This window comes from Leuresthes tenuis, unplaced genomic scaffold, assembly GCF_036924035.1.
Source record: "Leuresthes tenuis unplaced genomic scaffold, fLeuTen1.0.hap1 SCAF_82, whole genome shotgun sequence".
In the NCBI taxonomy this organism is placed as follows: domain Eukaryota; kingdom Metazoa; phylum Chordata; class Actinopteri; order Atheriniformes; family Atherinopsidae; genus Leuresthes; species Leuresthes tenuis.
In genome coordinates, this window is record NW_027325436.1 from 117,372 (window position 1) to 135,844 (window position 18,473).

General features: G+C 42.8%; 3 non-coding genes and 3 pseudogenes across 3 annotated transcripts; 1 reads left to right on the top strand and 5 right to left on the bottom strand.

Annotated features, from left to right (window-relative positions):
* Positions 1-442: 442 nt before the first annotated feature.
* On the bottom strand, positions 443-619 carry LOC140286282 (U2 spliceosomal RNA; annotated as a pseudogene).
* A 4,861-nt stretch (positions 620-5,480) lies between these two features.
* On the top strand, positions 5,481-5,671 carry LOC140286280 (U2 spliceosomal RNA). The gene has a single exon (XR_011911128.1). It is a non-coding gene; the product is annotated as a U2 spliceosomal RNA (small nuclear RNA).
* An 11,052-nt stretch (positions 5,672-16,723) lies between these two features.
* LOC140286292 (U2 spliceosomal RNA) lies at positions 16,724-16,911 on the bottom strand. Its single transcript, XR_011911133.1, has one exon. It is a non-coding gene; the product is annotated as a U2 spliceosomal RNA (small nuclear RNA).
* A 275-nt stretch (positions 16,912-17,186) lies between these two features.
* On the bottom strand, positions 17,187-17,300 carry LOC140286288 (U5 spliceosomal RNA). Its single transcript, XR_011911129.1, has one exon. It is a non-coding gene; the product is annotated as a U5 spliceosomal RNA (small nuclear RNA).
* A 411-nt stretch (positions 17,301-17,711) lies between these two features.
* On the bottom strand, positions 17,712-17,844 carry LOC140286286 (U2 spliceosomal RNA; annotated as a pseudogene).
* A 302-nt stretch (positions 17,845-18,146) lies between these two features.
* LOC140286285 (U2 spliceosomal RNA) lies at positions 18,147-18,236 on the bottom strand (annotated as a pseudogene).
* Between the last annotated feature and the right edge of the window lie 237 nt (positions 18,237-18,473).

An 18,473-nucleotide genomic window follows, 5' to 3' on the forward strand; every position in this document is an offset into this window, starting at 1 on the left:
TTGTTGATATTTAGTCGGTCATTCGCACCTTACCCGCTTTTGGCAAACTATGGCCTTCTTGCAGCCAAAAACCTCTGATCTCGCTTTTGATGATGTAAGGTTGGGCATTCAGACCTTGCTTCACCTGCTTTTCACCAAATATAGTCGGACATTCACACCTTCTTGCAGCCGAACACTTCCGCTCCACCTTTTAGTTTTCTATGGGGCATTCACACCTTTATTTTCACCGCATTTTATAAAAACACCACAGGAACACCGTATTGAGGCTTTGTTCTGACCGCTCATTCGGTGTCGCGTTTCTTTCAAGCATTTCTCCTGGTTAGCCCGCACTCGGCTCGCTCCCAGAGCCGTGTTAAAGTCTACTTCGCATTCACTCTCTTTTCTCAGCAGACTAAAAGAAACTTCCATCCTGCACCGCTGTTAGCTTTTTCACAACAGCAGAGGAGAGCGCACCGTTCCCAGCGGCACTGCAGTACCGGGTCGATGCTTGGAGTGAACGGAGCAAGCTCCTTTTTCAACTCCTATTGATAAAAATCCATTTAATATGTAGTCCTTGCATAGACATATCACATATTAAACTGATAAGTACAGATGGATTATGTGCAATTAGTAAAGAGAGTAGAGGACGATCTCTCTCGTTGGAAGTCCTTACCTATATCACTTATGGGGAGAGTTACAACCATTAAAATGATGATACTACCAAAAGTTAACTATTTGTTCTCAATGATCCCCATAAAACTATCTGCTACTTGGTTTAAGTCACTAGATTCATGCATCTCCAAATTTCTGTGGAAAAACAAACCACCACGTATTAGTTTAAAAACCCTACAGAAGACCAAGGACAGTGGTGGATTAGATTTACCTCATTTTCAGCACTATTCCTTAGCCAATAGGTTACAATATATATCAAAATGGTTTAAACCTTGTTGTTGTCACAGTTCCTAGAGACGTTGTAATCGTTGAGGATTCTATATTCACCCCCTCATTAGAGGCACGTGTTGCAGATTGATGACACTGAATCTTCTTCTCTGTTCATTGCTGGCATCATTCCCAGCATCGTAAGTGTTCGTGGCATTGTTAGCCTCTTCTTCTGGATCTTGATATCGAGCATCCTTTTGTATTTCTGGTTTGTAAGTCCTCTCTCTTCGTTCACCGGAGTCTTCGTCTCTTTGTCCTTGAGTTTGGTGATTTTTTCTTCTTTTGATGCCTTGACAGTGTGACAGGTGATACCACATGGGAGATCCTTTAACTTGAACTGCTGTCCCTGTGCTGCGAAATGGCTGTGCTGCTCAAATGGTCTCTCCTTCATCATATACACAGTTATTTATACATCACCTTCCACCATGAAGCGTTGTCCCTTTTTGTTTCTCTCTTTGTTCTTAAAATGCTGTTATAAATGTCTAAACCAATCCATTAAACTAGATCATTTTGGCAGTAAAGCGATCTACAATGTGCTTGGTCGCAAAGCTGCTCATCTGTGGTAAACAGCTCTCCAGAAAGGCATTCTTCAATTGATTTCACTCATTTTATGTAATAATTTTGTGATTTCCTACAAAACTACACTTCTTCTCCCATCTGTCTGAGTATTTAATATTGTCTGGGTCCCGTTAAAACATGTATTTTTCCCATCTAATTCCTTGTTTGCTTTAAAACAAGTATTCCCCATTTTCTATCCCTTCAGTAGCCAACCAGTTTGTATGGAGTACAGTGGAGCAACTTGACTGATCAGTAAAACACTGCTTTTGTTGTCACCGCAAGGCTTCCCCCGTCGGTTGTTTCACTGAGACACTACTGAGTAACTACAACTCAACACAGTTTATACACATAACATTCATATACATACTAACAAACAAACAAACAATAATTTACAATAATTTGAACGTACACCCAGGTAAATATTCCTGTAGTCTTCTCATACCGACTATGGACCCATTCATTGTTTAACTTCACTGTTTTGCAAATCCTAATTGGATATTACACATTGACATTGAACTTTACTGGATACGCAGGTCTTCATTGCATTCAGCAGCCTATATGTGAGCATTTATGTGTAAGCTGTTCTTCTTTGCATTTATCAGCAGCAAGCAATTCTTCACTGCACATGCATATGTAAATAGTAAAACAATTCCAATGTGTTAGCGAAACCTTCTATATCACAGTGGTTTCTAAGGTCTATTTTAAGTTCTTTGCCATCAGTGAGATGACATTGTTTACAAATATTTCAGACCATTTGGTAAAAACCTCTGTTGTCACTGAGCAGAATCGTTTCCCTTAACATTAATTTAGTTCAATGAAATCTACAAAATAATGAAATAATGAAATCCAAACAAATATGTTGAAAAAGATACACTGGCTTAGGGAATTATCTTCGTTTTGGTCTTAGATTGCCCTGTGGAATGTATTTTGCACATATTTGACCTGCTAGACAAAACTTTATTCATTTATTTATTCTAAAAAAATGTTTTTAATAATTAGTAAAACCATATGCTGTAAAAACCTGGTTCATTATTGCTTCCATCCCTCCTGTTGAGACATGACATGGTCCGTGGCTCAATACTGCAGCATATTTAAGCAAATTCTTTGGCAGTATGGTTTTCCTTCCGGTCATTCATACGAGTCTATTGTAGATGGCAATTGAATAACATCTAATAATGCTAAAATATTTGTAGTTTATACATTTAGCTGTGGATGTCAACATACCTGTTTTTCCAATGCTGTGTTAACACATGTACAGTTGAGAAGGCATACTGACTGTCAGTGTAAACGTTAACAACCTTTTTGTTATTTAATTTACAAGCTTCAGTTAAAGCTACCAATTCGACTGCTTGAACAGAGTAATTTTTTGGTAGTGGTTGTTTTAAGAAAACTTCAGTTTCTGTTACTACTGCAAATCCTGTAGCATTTGTGCCATCAGGGTTTTTTTCCTTGATCTGTTGAATAAATATAGTTATTTCTGCATTTTCATAATGTATATCAGTTAAGTCTGGCCTGGGTAAAACACTGATGGTTATTTCTGACATGCAATCATGAGGCTTTCCATCTGTGGGGTAGGTAGCAGTGTGGATGGATTAAGTGTAGCACATCTCTCGACAACAAGGTGTGGCTGTGAAAGAAGAACTGTTATGTAGGAGAGATGTCTGGTAAAGATATTTTGTTAAGTAACCATATCACAGCCACTGCATGAGGTACCTTAAGTGTTAATGGGTGAAATAACACCATTATTGTTGATGCCTGCACTGCCAATGGCTTCTGGCCATTGATTCAAAAGTACGATCTCGTCCCTTTTTCCCCTTTCAGTGGACACTGGCCCCTAATTACCGCAATTCAGCAGGGGGTCTTTCATTAGGAGTACTGGACTCCCCCGTGCACGGTTTCAGCTCCGACCCTGGACAGCGGAAAAAACTTTGAGATCTGGTTTGAGGACCCAATTGTTGAGAAAAGTCTCTCAATGAGACTCAGAGTTGCTGGAGTCAGTTAATGCAAAGGTTTAATCTTGCAGCAAGTTCAAGAATGTGTGTGTGTATGGGTGTATGTGTGCGAACGTGTGTGAGTTTGTGTGTGTGAGAGTTTAAAGAACCTGTAATCCACAGGCAGGCCTTAACTAGTATGGCACGGGTCCAGCCTGTCTCATCTTTTTTGGAAGGTCCAGCGCTCGGCCGTAACCCTTCTGTCTGTTTGGACTCTCACATACATTCGGTTAATCATAGAAAAACGAGAACAAAACTTTTTAGCCCCTTAAATTCATAAAACAGACATGGTGCAGTTATTTCCATTCTAGAAAATAAGAGTAATCACCACCATTCCTATAAATTCTGGATATTCTAACAATCTGAATCTTTTTTAAATGTTCGATGAAGCCCTTTGCTGTTCTGTTTAGAGACTCAGCTGATCATAAACCAAGTTTTGCTCTTGAACCAAGCTTCTAAACTCTTCACCTTTTTCATTTCTCAGTTAGTATTCACTTTAAAACTGATTAAAAGAAAAATTAAATGAATGCCTATCAACAAATGTGGGATCTAAACTGTAGTGCTTCCTCTAAAATAATTTCCTTTCTCAATTCAGAAATGTGTGTGTGTAAGTCACAACACCCGTGACACCAAAACGGCTTTCTTTTCTCTCTTTTCTCTACACTCTGCACTGTGAGCACACACAACAAATCAGAAAGGCTTTTTTCTCTCTTTTCTACATTATGGACTGTGGGGACACAAAACCGCTCTCTCTTTTTTTTTTTTTGATTGTGTGCCAGGGCGTTGTCTCACGTATTAGATTATGCTTAAGATACGAATGAGTTTATCAGTCACATCAGAATCCATACATACTGATCCTCCCGTAATAAAATGGTCGGATCTTATCAAACACACTTTGTTTCTTGTGACAAGTCAGCGAAACAGCGTATACACGTCAAGACACTGAATCAAGTTTGCCACAAGAACTCATAAGTTTGGCAGTATTGCTCTGCCGTCAGCAATCATACACCCATTTTATTTTCATGAGACATGTGCAGGCACCTGTTCATCTACTGTTCTATCACTATGAATTAGTTTATCTATTATCAATAAGGATACTTCTACAACTACTATCAAAGTATGTCCGGACTTCTTATGTTGTCAGTTGCTATATATGAATAAGTGGGTTGCTACTGAAAAGCATTAAGCATGTCACACAGCCCAAACATATAACATTTCAGGACACACCACACAGTTAACAACCACAGTGAAGCGTGTCAAAGCCCAAACATGTAACATTCAACAGGACACTTACACAACACATTCAAATCAAACAGTCAGACAACATACAAGAACCTATACCCCAGCCGGCATTGCTCCCTGCCTATTTTCCTACAACTCACTATGTGTGCGCACACCTTTATTCACAAACTCTTCAACTTATACTCTTTTACCGAAGCTGCTACAGCTCGATTGGCCAAATACCCTTAGATCCTATTTCGGTGAATTTGACATCTGCCTTGCATGTAACAGATTAGCGGTTTAGCAGTTTTAATTTAGTTTGAGTGAAGGAATTCATTTTATAGCAAAATCCGAAATCGTGAAGAACTCATGGAAGTAAGCTTATTCTCGGATTCCTGAATCTTTAGATTTGCTCTTTGTTTTACTGCAAAGTACAACGTTGAGCAGCACTAATGAGTTGTTTCTATTTTTGGCAGGCTTTACCTTTGCGGATGAAGCCCTTTCTGTCTGTGCAAAAGAAATCTTGTTACTGTGCAGAGTGACTTCTCTGAGTAGAGTCGCCTTACTTGTTGCGACTGTGCCAATGTTCGAAGCTGGAGTGCAAAGTTGTTGCTTGAATGGTGCTCGCTGGAGCGTGCGGTAGTGTAAAGTTATACCATTTAAAAGGGCTGAAGAGTGCTCAGTGCAGCGGGTGGGCCGAGGTGCAAAGTGACACTATGGCCATAAAAAGAACACCGCTACAAGTGCGCATTGTGCCAGGAAGGGCCCTCGGACGTGAACCAGTGGACAGTTATCGCTTCTCGGCCTTTTGGCTAAGATCAAGTGTAGTATCTGTTCTTATCAGTTTAATGTCTGATGTGTCCTCTATGCGAGGACTACATATTAAATGGATTTGTATCAATAGGAGTTGAAAAAGGAGCTTGCTCCGTTCACTCCAAGCATCGACCCGGTACTGTAGTGCCCCTGGGAACGGTGCGCTCTCCTCTGCTCTTGTGAAAAAGCAAACAGCGGTGCAGGATGGAGGTTTCAGGGAGCCCAAGATGAAACTTTCTTTTAGTCTGCTGAGAAAAGAGAGTGAATGCGAATTAGACTTTAACACGGCTCTGGGAGCGAGCCGAGTGCGGGCTAACCAGGAGAATTGCTTGAAAGAAACGCGACACCGAATGAGCGGTCAGAACAAAGCCTCAATACGGTGTTCCTGTGGTGTTTTTATAAAATGCGGTGAAAAAAAAGGTGTGAATGCCCCATAGAAAACTAAAAGGTGGAGCGGAAGTGTTCGGCTACAAGAAGGTGTGAATGTCCGACTATATTTGGTGAAAAGCAGGTGAAGCAAGGTCTGAATGCCCAACCTTACATCATCAAAAGCGAGATCAGAGGTTTTTGGCTGCAAGAAGGCCATAGTTTGCCAAAAGTGGGTAAGGTGCGAATGACCGACTAAATATCAACAAAAGTGGGGGCGGAGGTCTTCGGATGCAAGTGGGTGTGAATATCCCACCATAGAAGTATGGTGGAGAGGAAGCTGTGAATGGCCGACAATAGTTTGCAAAAAGCGGGTGAGAAAAGGTGCGAATGTCCAACCATACATGATCAAAACAGGGAGCGGAGGTGTTTGGCTGCGACAAGGTGTGAATGTCCACCCATAATTAATGAAAAGCGGGCAACAAGTAGGTTCGAATGCCCAACCATACATCATCAAAAGCAGGAGTGGATGTGTTCGGCTACAAGAAGGTTTGAATGTCCGAGCATAGTTTGTAAAAAGCTGGTAAGAAAAGGTTCGAATGCCCAAGTTCGGCTGAAAAAAACTGTGTTCGGCTGCAAAAAGGTGTGAATGTTTGACTAAAGTTTGTAAGACAAGGTTCGAATGCCTGACAATGTATGATCAAAAGCGGGAGCGGAGGTGTTCAGCTGCAAGAAGGTCTAAATGTCCATCATTAATTGCTAGAAAACATGAAAGAAAATTTTCGAAAATCAATCTGCACATGATCATAAGTGGGAGAGGAGGTGTTCAGCTGCAAGAAGGTGTGAATGTCCTACCATAATTGCTGAAAAATGTGTTAGAAACGGTAAGAATGCCGGACCATACATCATCAAAAGCTAGAGAGGTGGTGTTCGGCTGCAAGTAGGTGTGAATGTCTGACTAAAGTTCAAATATATTAACAAAAGCGGGAGGAGAGGTCTTCGGATGAGTGGTTGAGAATTTCCAACCATAATCTATAAAATGCGGTGAAAAAAAAGGTGTGATAGAAACCTAAAAGGTGGAGCGGAAGTGTTCGGCTGCAAGAAGGTGTGAATGTCCGTCTATAGTTGGTGAAAAGCAGGAAAAGCAAGGTCTGAATGCCGAATCTTACATCATCAAAAGCGAGATCAGAGGTGTTTGGCTGCAAGAAAACGGGTAAGGTGTGAACGACCGACTAAATATCAACAAAAGTGGGGGCGGAGGTCTTCGGATGCAAGTGGGTGTGAATATCCCACCATACAAGTATGGTGGAGAGGAAGCTGTGAATGTCCGACCATGGTTTGTAAAACGCGGGTAAGACAAGGTGCGAATGTCCGACAATGTATGATCAAAAGAGGGAGCGGAGGTGTTTGGCTGCAAGGTCTGAATTTCCAACCATAATTTGTAAACACCGTTGAAGAAAAGCCTCGAAAGCCCGACTATACACCATCAAAAGCGGGAGCAGAGGTGTTCAGCTGCAAGAAGGTCTGAATGTCCACCAATAATTACTGAAAAATGGGTAAGAAGAGGTGTGAATGCCCAACTATACATCATCAAAAGCAGAAGTGGATGTGTTCGGCCACAAGAAGGTTTGAATGTCCGACCATAGTTTGTAAAAGGCGGGTAAGAAAAGGTTTGAATGCCCGAACATACACAATCAAAAGAGGGAGCGGAGGTGTTTCGCTGCAAGAAGGTGTGAATGTCCGAGCATAGTTTGTAAAAAGCGGGTAAGAAAAGGTTCGAATGCCCGAACATACACCATCAAAAGAGGGAGCGGAGGTGTTCCGCTGTAAGAAGGTGTGAATGTCCAACCATAGTTGGTAAAAAGCGGGTAAGAAAAGGTTAAAATACCCGACTCTACACAATCAATAGCGGGAGCGGAGTTGTTTGGCTAAAAGAAGGTGTGAAAGTCCGACCATGGTTTGTAAAAAGCGGGTAAGAAAAGGTTCGAATGCAAAAATATACACCATCAAAAGCGGAAGCCGAGGTGTTCGGCTGCAAGTAGGTCTGAATGTCCACCCATAATTAATGAAAAGCGGGCAACAAGTAGGTTCGAATGCCCAACCATACATCAACAAAAGCAGGAGTGGATGTGTTTGGCTACAAGAAGGTTTGAATGTCCGAGCATAGTTTTTAAAAAGCGGGTAAGAAAAGGTGCGAATGCCCGACAATGTATGATCAAAAGAGGGAGTGGAGGTTTTCGGCTAGAAGAAGGTTTGAATGTCCAACCATAGTTTGTAAAAAGCGGGTAAGAAAAGGTGCGAATGCCCGAAAATACACCATCAAAAGAGGGAGCGGAGGTGTTCCGCTGTAAGATGGTGCGAATGTCCGACCATAGTTGGTAAAAAGCGGGTAAGAAAAGGTTCGAATGCCCGAATATATACCATCATAAGCGGAAGCGGAGGTGTTCGGCTGCAAGAAGGTGTGAACGTCCGACCAAAGTTTGTAAAAAGCAGTTAAGAAAAGGTTCGAAAATCCAACCAAACATAATCAAAAGTGGGAGCAGAGCTGTTCGACTGCAAGTAGGTGTGAATTTCCACCCATAATTCCTGAAAAATGGGTAAGAAAAGGTGCGAATGCCCAACCATACATCATCAAAAGAAGAAGTGGATGTGTTCTGCTACAAGAAGGTTTGAATGTCCGACCATAGCTTGTAAAAAGTGGGTAAGAAAAAGTTCGAATGCTCGAACATACACCATCAAAATTGGGAGCGGAGGTGTTCCGCTGTAAGACGGTGTGAATGTCCGACCATAATTGGTAAAAAGCGGGTAAGAAAAGGTTAGAATACCCGACTGTACACAATCAATAGCGGGAGCGGAGTTGTTCGGCTACAAGAAGGTGTGAAAGTCCGACCATGGTTTGTAAAACGCGGGTAAGACAAGGTGCGAATGCCCGACAATGTATGATCAAAAGAGGGAGCGGAGGTGTTTGGCTGCAAGGTCTGAATTTCCAACCATAATTTGTAAACACCGTTGAAGAAAAGCCTCGAAAGCCCGACTATACACCATCAAAAGCGGGAGCAGAGGTGTTCAGCTGCAAGAAGGTCTGAATGTCCACCAATAATTACTGAGAAATGGGTAAGAAAAGGTGTGAATGCCCAACTATACATCATCACAAGCAGAGGTGGATGTGTTCGGCCACAAGAAGGTTTGAATGTCCGACCATAGTTTGTAAAAGGCGGGTAAGAAAAGGTTTGAATGCCCGAACATACACAATCAAAAGAGGGAGCGGAGGTGTTTCGCTGCAAGAAGGTGTGAATATCCGAGCATAGTTTGTAAAAAGTGGGTAAGAAAAGGTTCGAATGCCAGAACATACACCATCAAAAGAGGGAGCGGAGGGTTTCCGCTGTAAGAAGGTGTGAATGTCCGACCATAGTTGGTAAAAAGCGGGTAAGAAAAGGTTAAAATACCCGACTCTACACAATCAATAGCGGGAGCGGAGTTGTTCGGCTAAAAGAAAGTGTGAAAGTCCGACCATGGTTTGTAAAAAGCGGGTAAGAAAAGGTTCGAATGCAAAAATACACACCATCAAAAGCGGAAGCCGAGGTGTTCGGCTGCAAGTAGGTGTGAATGTCCACCCATAATTAATGAAAAGCGGGCAACAAGTAGGTTCGAATGCCCAACCATACATCAACAAAAGCAGGAGTGGATGTGTTTGGCTACAAGAAGGTTTGAATGTCCGAGCATAGTTTGTAAAAAGCGGGTAAGAAAAGGTGCGAATGCCCGACAATGTATGATCAAAAGAGGGAGTGGAGGTTTTCGGCTACAAGAAGGTTTGAATGTCCAACCATAGTTTGTAAAAAGCGGGTAAGAAAAGGTGCGAATGCCCGAAAATACACCATCAAAAGAGGGAGCGGAGGTGTTCCGCTTTAAGATGGTGCGAATGTCCGACCATAGTTGGTAAAAAGCGGGTAAGAAAAGGTTCGAATGCCCGAATATATACCATCAAAAGCGGAAACGGAGGTGTTCGGCTGCAAGAAGGTGTGAACGTCCGACCAAAGTTTGTAAAAAGCAGTTAAGAAAAGGTTCGAATATCCAACCAAACATAATCAAAAGTGGGAGCAGAGCTGTTCGACTGCAAGTAGGTGTGAATGTCCACCCATAATTCCTGAAAAATGGGTAAGAAAAGGTGCGAATGCCCAACCATACATCATCAAAAGAAGAAGTGGATGTGTTCTGCTACAAGAAGGTTTGAATGTCCGACCATAGTTTGTAAAAAGTGGGTAAGAAAAAGTTTGAATGCCCGAACATACACCATCAAAAGAGGGAGCGGAGGTGTTCCGCTGTAAGACGGTGTGAAAGTCCGACCATAATTGGTAAAAAGCGGGTAAGAAAAGGTTAAAATACCCGACTGTACACAATCAATAGCGGGAGCGGAGTTGTTCGGCTACAAGAAGGTGTGAAAGTCCGACCATGGTTTGTAAAACGCGGGTAAGACAAGGTGCGAATGCCCGACAATGTATAATCAAAAGAGGGAGCGGAGGTGTTCGGCTGCAAGGTCTGAATTTCCAACCAATAATTACTGAAAAATGGGTAAGAAAAGGTGTGAATGCCCAACTATACATCATAAAAAGCAGAAGTGGATGTGTTCGGCCACAAGAAGGTTTGAATGTCCGACCATAGTTTGTAAAAAGCGGGTAAGAAAAGGTTCGAATGCCCGAACATACACAATCAAAAGAGGGAGCGGAGGGGTTTCGCTGCAAGAAGGTGTGAATGTCCGAGCATAGTTTGTAAAAAGTGGGTAAGAAAAGGTTCGAATGCCAAAATATACACCATCAAAAACGGAAGCCGAGGTGTTCGGCTGCAAGTAGGTGTGAATGTCAGATCATAATTTGCAAAAAGCTGATGAGAAAGGTGTGAATGACCGACAATAATTACTGAAAAATGTGTTAGAAAAGGTAAGAATGCCGGACTATTCATCATCAAAAGCAGAGAAGAGGTGTTCGGATGCAAGAAGCTGTGAATGTCTAGCCATAATTACTCAAAAACGGTTAAGAAAAGGTAGTATTGCCAGACCATAAATGATCAAAACAGGGAGCGGAGGTGTTCCGCTGTAAGAAGGTGTGAATGTCCAACAATAATTGGTAAAAAGCGGGTAAGAAAAGGTTAAAATACCCGACTGTACACAATCAATAGTGGGAGCGGAGTTGTTTTGCTACTAAAAGGTGTGAAAGTCCGACCATACATCCTCAAAAGCAGAACTGGATGTGTTCGGCTACAAGAAGGTTTGAATGTCCGACCATAGTTTGTAAAAAGCGGGTAAGAAAAGGTTCAAATGCCCAAACATACACCATCAAAAGAGGGAGCGGAGGTGTTCCGCCATAAGAAGGTGTGAATGTCCGACCGTAGTTGCTAAAAAGTGGGTAAGAAAAGGTTAAAATACCCGACTGTACACAATCAATAGCGGGAGCGAATGTGTTCGGCTACAAGAAGGTGTGAAAGTCCGACCATGTTTTGTAAATAGCGGGTAAGAAAAGGTGCGAATGCCCGACAATGTATGATCAAAAGAGGGAGCGGAGGTTTTCGGCTAAAAGAAGGTCTGAATGTCCAACCATAATTTGTAAAAACCGGGGAAGAAAAGGCTCGAAAGCCCGACTATACACCATCAAAAGCGGGAGCAGAGGGGTTCAGCTGCAAGAAGGTCTGAATGTCCATCAATAATTGCTAGAAAACATGAAAGAAAATTTTCGAATATCAAACCGCACATGATCATAAGTGGGAGCGGAGGTGTTTAGCTGCAAGAAGGTGTGAATGTCCACCCATAATTCCTCAAAAATGGGTAAAAAAAAAGGTGCGAATGCCCAACCATACATCATCAAAAGCAGGACTGGATGTGTTCGGCTACAAGGTTTGAATGTCCGAGCATAGTTTGTTAAAAGCGGGTAAGAAAAGGTTCGAATGCCCGAACATACACCATCAAAAGAGGGAGCGGAGGTGTTCCGCCATAAGAAGGTGTGAATGTCCGACCGTAGTTGGTAAAAAGCGGGTAAGAAAAGGTTAAAATGGCCGTCTGTACACAATCAATAGCGGGAAGGGATGTGTTCGGCTACAAGAAGGTGTGAAAGTCCGACCATGTTTTGTAAAAAGCGGTTAAGAAAAGGTGTGAATGCCCGACAATGTATGATCAAAAGAGGGAGCGGAGGTTTTCGGCTGCAAGAAGGTCTGAATGTCCAACCATAATTTGTAAAAACCGGGGAAGAAAAGGCTCGGAAGCCCGACTATACACCGTCAAAAGCGGGAGCAGAGGTATTCAGCTGCAAGAAGGTCTCAATGTCCATCAATAATTGCTAAAAAACATGAAAGAAAATTTTCGAATATCAAACCGCACATGATCATATGCGGGAGAGGAGGTGTTCAGCTGCAAGAAGGTGTGAATGTCCACCCATATCTCCTGAAAAATGGGTAAAAAAAGGTGCGAATGCCCAACCATACATCATCAAAAGCAGGTGTGAATGTCAGATCATAATTTGCAAAAACCTGATGAGAAATGGTGAGAATGCCCGACTATACACCATCAAATGCGGGAGCGGAGGTGTTCGGCTGTGAGTAGGTGTGAATGTCCGACCATACTTGCTGAAAAATATGACAAAGCAGTTTTCACTTGGTTTGAGTGAAGGATTTCATTTTATATAGAAATCCGAAATTGTGTAGAACTCGTGGAAATAAGTTTATTCTCGGATTCCTAAAGGTTTAGTGTTGTTCTTTGGTATACTGCAAAGTAATACTTTTTATTTTGTTGAAACCGATTCAGACATGGATAAATATCAAGGAAAAAGCAGTTTTAACTTGGTTTGAGTGAAGGAATTCATTTTATATCAAAATCCGAAATTGTGTAGAACTCGTGGAAATAAGTTTATTCTCGGATTCCTAAAGGTTTAGTGTTGTTCTTTGGTATACTGCAAAGTAATACTTTCTATTTTGTTGAAACCGATTAAGTTAAAACTGCTTTGTCCTTCATATTTATCCATGTCATAATAGCTTTAAACAAAAAAGAACGTTGTACTTTGCAGGATAGGAAAGAACAACACTAAACCTTTTCAGGAATCCGAGAATAAGCGTCGATTGACGAGTTCTACACAATTTCGGATTTTGATATAAAATGAATTCCTTCACTCAAACCAAGTGAAAACTGCTTTGTCATATTTTTCAGCAAGTATGGTCGGACATTCACACCTACTCACAGCCGAACACCTCCGCTCCCGCATTTGATGGTGTATAGTCGGGCATTCTCACCATTTCTCATCAGGTTTTTGCAAATTATGATCTGACATTCACACATGCTTTTGATGTTGTATGGTTGGGCATTCGCACCTTTTTTTACCCATTTTTCAGGAATTATGGGTGGACATTCACACCATCTTGCAGCTGAACACCTCCTCTCCCGCATATGATCATGTGCGGTTTGATATTCGAACATTTTCTTTCATGTTTTCTAGCAATTATTGATGGACATTGAGACCTTCTTGCAGCTGAACACCTCTGCTCCCGCTTTTGATGGTGTATAGTCGGGCTTTCGAGCCTTTTCTTCCCCGGTTTTTACAAATTATGGTTGGACATTCAGACCTTCTTGCAGCCGAAAACCTCCGCTCCCTCTTTTGATCATACATTGTCGGGCATTCGCACCTTTTCTTAACCACTTTTTACAAAACATGGTTGGACTTTCACACTTTCTTGTAGCCGAACACATCCCTTCCCGCTATTGATTGTGTACAGTCGGGTATTTTAACCTTTTCTTACCCGCTTTTTACCAACTACGGTCGGACATTCACACCTTCTTATGGCGGAACACCTCCGCTCCCTCTTTTGATGGTGTAGGTTCGGGCATTCGAACCTTTTCTTACCCGCTTTTTACAAACTATGCTCGGACATTCAAACCTTCTTGTAGCCGAACACATCCAGTCCTGCTTTTGATGATGTATGGTTGGGCATTTGCACCTTTTTTCTTACCCATTTTTGAGGAATTATGGGTGGATATTCACACCTTCTTGCAGCTGAACACCTCCTCTCCCACTTATGATCATGTGCGGTTGGATATTCGAACATTTTTTTTCATGTTTTCTAGAAATTATTGATGGACATTCAGACCTTCTTGCAGCTGAACACCTCCGCTCCCGCTTTTGATGGTGTATAGTCGGGCTTCCGAGCCTTTTCCTCCCCGGTTTTTACAAATTATGGTTGGACATTTAGACCTTCTTGCAGCCGAAAACCTCCGTTCCCTCTTTTGATCATACATTGTCCGGCATTCGCAACTTTTCTTACCCGCTTTTTACAAACCATGGTCGGACTTTCACACCTTTTAGTAGCCAAAAAACTCCGCTCCCGCTATTGATTTTGTACAGTCGGGTATTTTAACCTTTTCTTACCCGCTTTTTACCAATTATGGTGGGACATTCACACCTTCTTACAGCGGAACACCTCCGCTCCCTGTTTTGATCATTTATGGTCTGGCAATACTACCTTTTCTTACCCGTTTTTGAGTTATTATGGCTGGACATTCACAGCTTCTTGCAGCCGAACACCTCTTCTCCCGCTTTTGATGATGAATGGTCCGGCATTCTTACCTTTTCTAACACATTTTTCAGCAATTATTGTTGGTCATTCACACCTTTCTCATCAGCTTTTTACAAATTATGATCTGACATTCACACCTACTTGCAGCCGAACACCTCGGTTTCCGCTTTTGATGGTGTATATTTTGGCATTCGAACCTTTTCTTACCCGCTTTTTACAAACCATGGTCGGACTTTCATACCTTCTTTTAGCCGAACAACTCCGCTCCCGCTATTGATTGTGTAGAGTTGGGTATTTTAGCCTTTTCTTACCCGCTTTTTACCAACTATGGTCGGACATTCACACCTTCTTACAGCGGAACACCTCCGCTCCCTCTTTTGATGGTGTATGTTCTGTCATTCGAACCTTTTCTTACCCACTTTTTACAAACTATGCTCGGACATTCACACCTTCTTGCAGTGAAACACCTCCGCTCCCTCTTTTGATTGTGTATGTTCGGGCATTCGAACCTTTTCTTACCCGCCTTTTACAAACTATGGTCGGACATTCAAACCTTCTTGTGGCCGAACACATCCACTTCTGCTTGTGATGATGTATAGTTGGGCATTCACACCTTTTCTTACCCATTTTTCAGTAATTATTGGTGGACATTCAGACCTTCTTGCAGCTGAACACCTCCGCTCCCGCTTTTGATGGTGTATAGTCGGGCTTTCGAGCCTTTTCTTCAACGGTGTTTACAAATTATGGTTGGAAATTCAGACCTTGCAGCCGAACACCTCCGCTCCCTCTTTTGATCATACATTGTCGGGCATTCGCACCTTGTCTTACCCGCTTTTTACAAACCATGGTCGGACTTTCACACCTTCTTGTAGCCGAACAACTCCGCTCCCGCTATTGATTGTGTACAGTCCGGTTTTTTAACCTTTTCTTACCCGCTTTTTACCAACTATGGTCGGACATTCGCAGCATCTTACAGCGGAACACCTCCGCTCCCTCTTTTGATGGTGTATGTTCGGGCATTCGAACTTTTTCTTACCCGCTTTTTACAAACTATGGTCGGACATTCAAACCTTCTTGTAGCAGAACACATCCACTTCTTCTTTTGATGATGTATGGTTGGGCATTCGCACCTTTTCTTACCCATTTTTCAGGAATTATGGGTGGATATTCACACCTACTTGCAGTCGAACAGCTCTGCTCCCACTTTTGATTATGTTTGGTTGGATATTCGAACCTTTTCTTAACTGCTTTTTACAAACTTTGGTCGGACGTTCACACCTTCTTGCAGCCGAACACCTCCGCTTCCGCTTTTGATGGTATATATTCGGGCATTCGAACCTTTTCTTACCCACTTTTTACCAACTATGGTCGGACTTTCACACCGTCTTTCAAGTGTAACACCTCCGCTCCCTCTTTTGATGGTGTATGTTCGGGCATTCGCACCTTTTCTTACCCGCTTTTTACAAACTATGGTCGTACATTCAAACCTTGTAGCCGAAAACCTCCACTCCCTCTTTTGATCATACTTTGTCGGGCATTCGCACCTTTTCTTACCCGCTTTTTACAAACTATGCTCGGACATTCAAACCTTCTTGTAGCCAAACACATCCACTCCTGCTTTTGTTGATGTATGGTTGGGCATTCGAACCTACTTGTTGCCCGCTTTTCATTAATTATGGGTGGACATTCACACCTTGTCACAGCCAAACACCTCCGCTCCCTGTTTTGATCATGTATGGTTGGACATTCGCACCTTTTCTCACCCGCTTTTTGCAAACTATGGTCGGCCATTCACAGCTTCCTCTCCACCATACTTGTATGGTGGGATATTCACACCCACTTGCATCCGAAGACCTCCGCCCCCACTTTTGTTGATATTTAGCCGATCATTCGCACCTTACCCGCTTTTGGCAAACTATGGCCTTCTTGCAGCCAAAAACCTCTGATCTCGCTTTTGATGATGTAAGGTTGGGCATTCAGACCTTGCTTCACCTGCTTTTCACCAAATATAGTCGGACATTCACACCTTCTTGCAGCCGAACACTTCCGCTCCACCTTTTAGTTTTCTATGGGGCATTCACACCTTTTTTTACACCGCATTTTATAAAAACACCACAGGAACACCGTATTGAGGCTTTGTTCTGACCGCTCATTCGGTGTCGCGTTTCTTTCAAGCAATTCTCCTGGTTAGCCCACACTCGGCTCGCTCCCAGAGCCATGTTAAAGTCTGCTTCGCATTCACTCTCTTTTCTCAGCAGATTAAAGAAACTTCCATCCTGCACCGCTGTTTGCTTTTTCACAAGAGCAGAGGAGAGCGCACCGTTCCCAGCGGCACTGCAGTACCGGGTCGATGCTTGGAGTGAACGGAGCAAGCTCCTTTTTCAACTCCTATTGATAAAAATCCATTTAATATGTAGTCCTTGCATAGACATATAACATATTAAACTGATAAGTACAGATACTACACTTGATCTTAGCCAAAATGCCGAGAAGCGATAACTGTCCACTGGTTCACGTCCGAGGGCCCTTCCTGGCACAATCCGCACTTGTAGCGGTGTTCGTTTTATGGCCATAGTGTCACTTTGCACCTCCGCCCACCCGCTGCACTGAGCACTCTTCAACCCTTTTAAATGGCATAACTTTACACTACCGCACGCTCCAGCGAGCACCATTCAAGCAACATCGGCACAGTCGCAACAAGTGAGGCGACTCTACTCAGAGAAGTCACTCTGCGCAGTAACAAGATTTCTTTTGCACAGACAGAAAGGGCTTCACCCGCAAAGGTAAAGCCTGCCAAAAATAGAAACAACTCATTAGTGCTGCTCTACACGGAAGTCTTTAGTAAAAGGCGAAAGACTTGTACATTATGAAGAGAAACCAGTGTATGATTATCCATCACTGCGGGAGCAGGGCATCAGGCTAGTTGGCATAGCCACCTTCCCCATGGTGAGCTTTGCTTGGTTGAGACGCTTGCTCCCCCCCCTTGCTCCTCGGCTGACCAAGTAGGAACAATCGGGCCATATTCGATGGCTGCCTTGTCTTTTACTCTGTGCAAAAGACAAGGCAGCCACAAACAACACGGGAACACCGTGTTGAGGCTTTGATCTGACTGCTCATTCGGTGTCGCGTTTCTTTCAAGCAATTCTCCCAGTTAGCCCGCACTCGGCTCGCTCCCAGAACCGTGTTAAAGTCTGCTTCGCATTCACTCTCTTTTATCAGCAGATTAAAAGAAAGTTTCATCTTAGGCTCCCTGAAACTTCCATCCTGCACCGCTGTTTGCTTTTTCACAAGAGCAGAGGAGAGCGCACCGTTCCCAGCGGCACTGCAGTACCGGGTCGATGCTTGGAGTGAACGGAGCAAGCTCCTTTTCAACTCCTATTGATACAAATCCATTTAATATGTAGTCTCGCATAGAGGACATATCAGACATTCAATTCAATTCAATTCAATTCAATTTTATTTATATAGCGCCAGATTACAACAATTGTCATCTCAAGGCACTTAAGTAATATAGTCCAATTCAAGCCAATTGGAATTCAATTCATTGTAATCATGATCCAATTAATTCATATAGAGCCAATTCAAAAAATTAATATCCTAGCTAAGGAAACCAACAGATTGCACCGAAACGTGTCTTCAGTCCAATCTCCCGTCCTGAGCGTGCCTGTGGCAACTGTGGAAAGGAACGACTCCCTTTTAACAGGAAGAAACCTCTGGCAGAACCAGACTCAGGAAGGGTGGCCATCCGCCTCGACCAGCTGGGGTTTAAGAAGATAAGAACAGATACTACACTTGATCTTAGCCAAAAGGCCGAGAAGCGATAACTGTCCACTGGTTCACGTCCGAGGGCCCTTCCTGGCACAATGCGCACTTGTAGCGGTGTTCTTTTTATGGCCATAGTGTCACTTTGCACCTCCGCCCACCCGCTGCACTGAGCACTCTTCAGCCCTTTTAAATGGTATAACTTTACACTACCACACGCTCCAGCGAGCACCATTCAAGCAACAACTTTGCACTCCAGCTTCGAACATCGGCACAGTCGCAACAAGTAAGGCGACT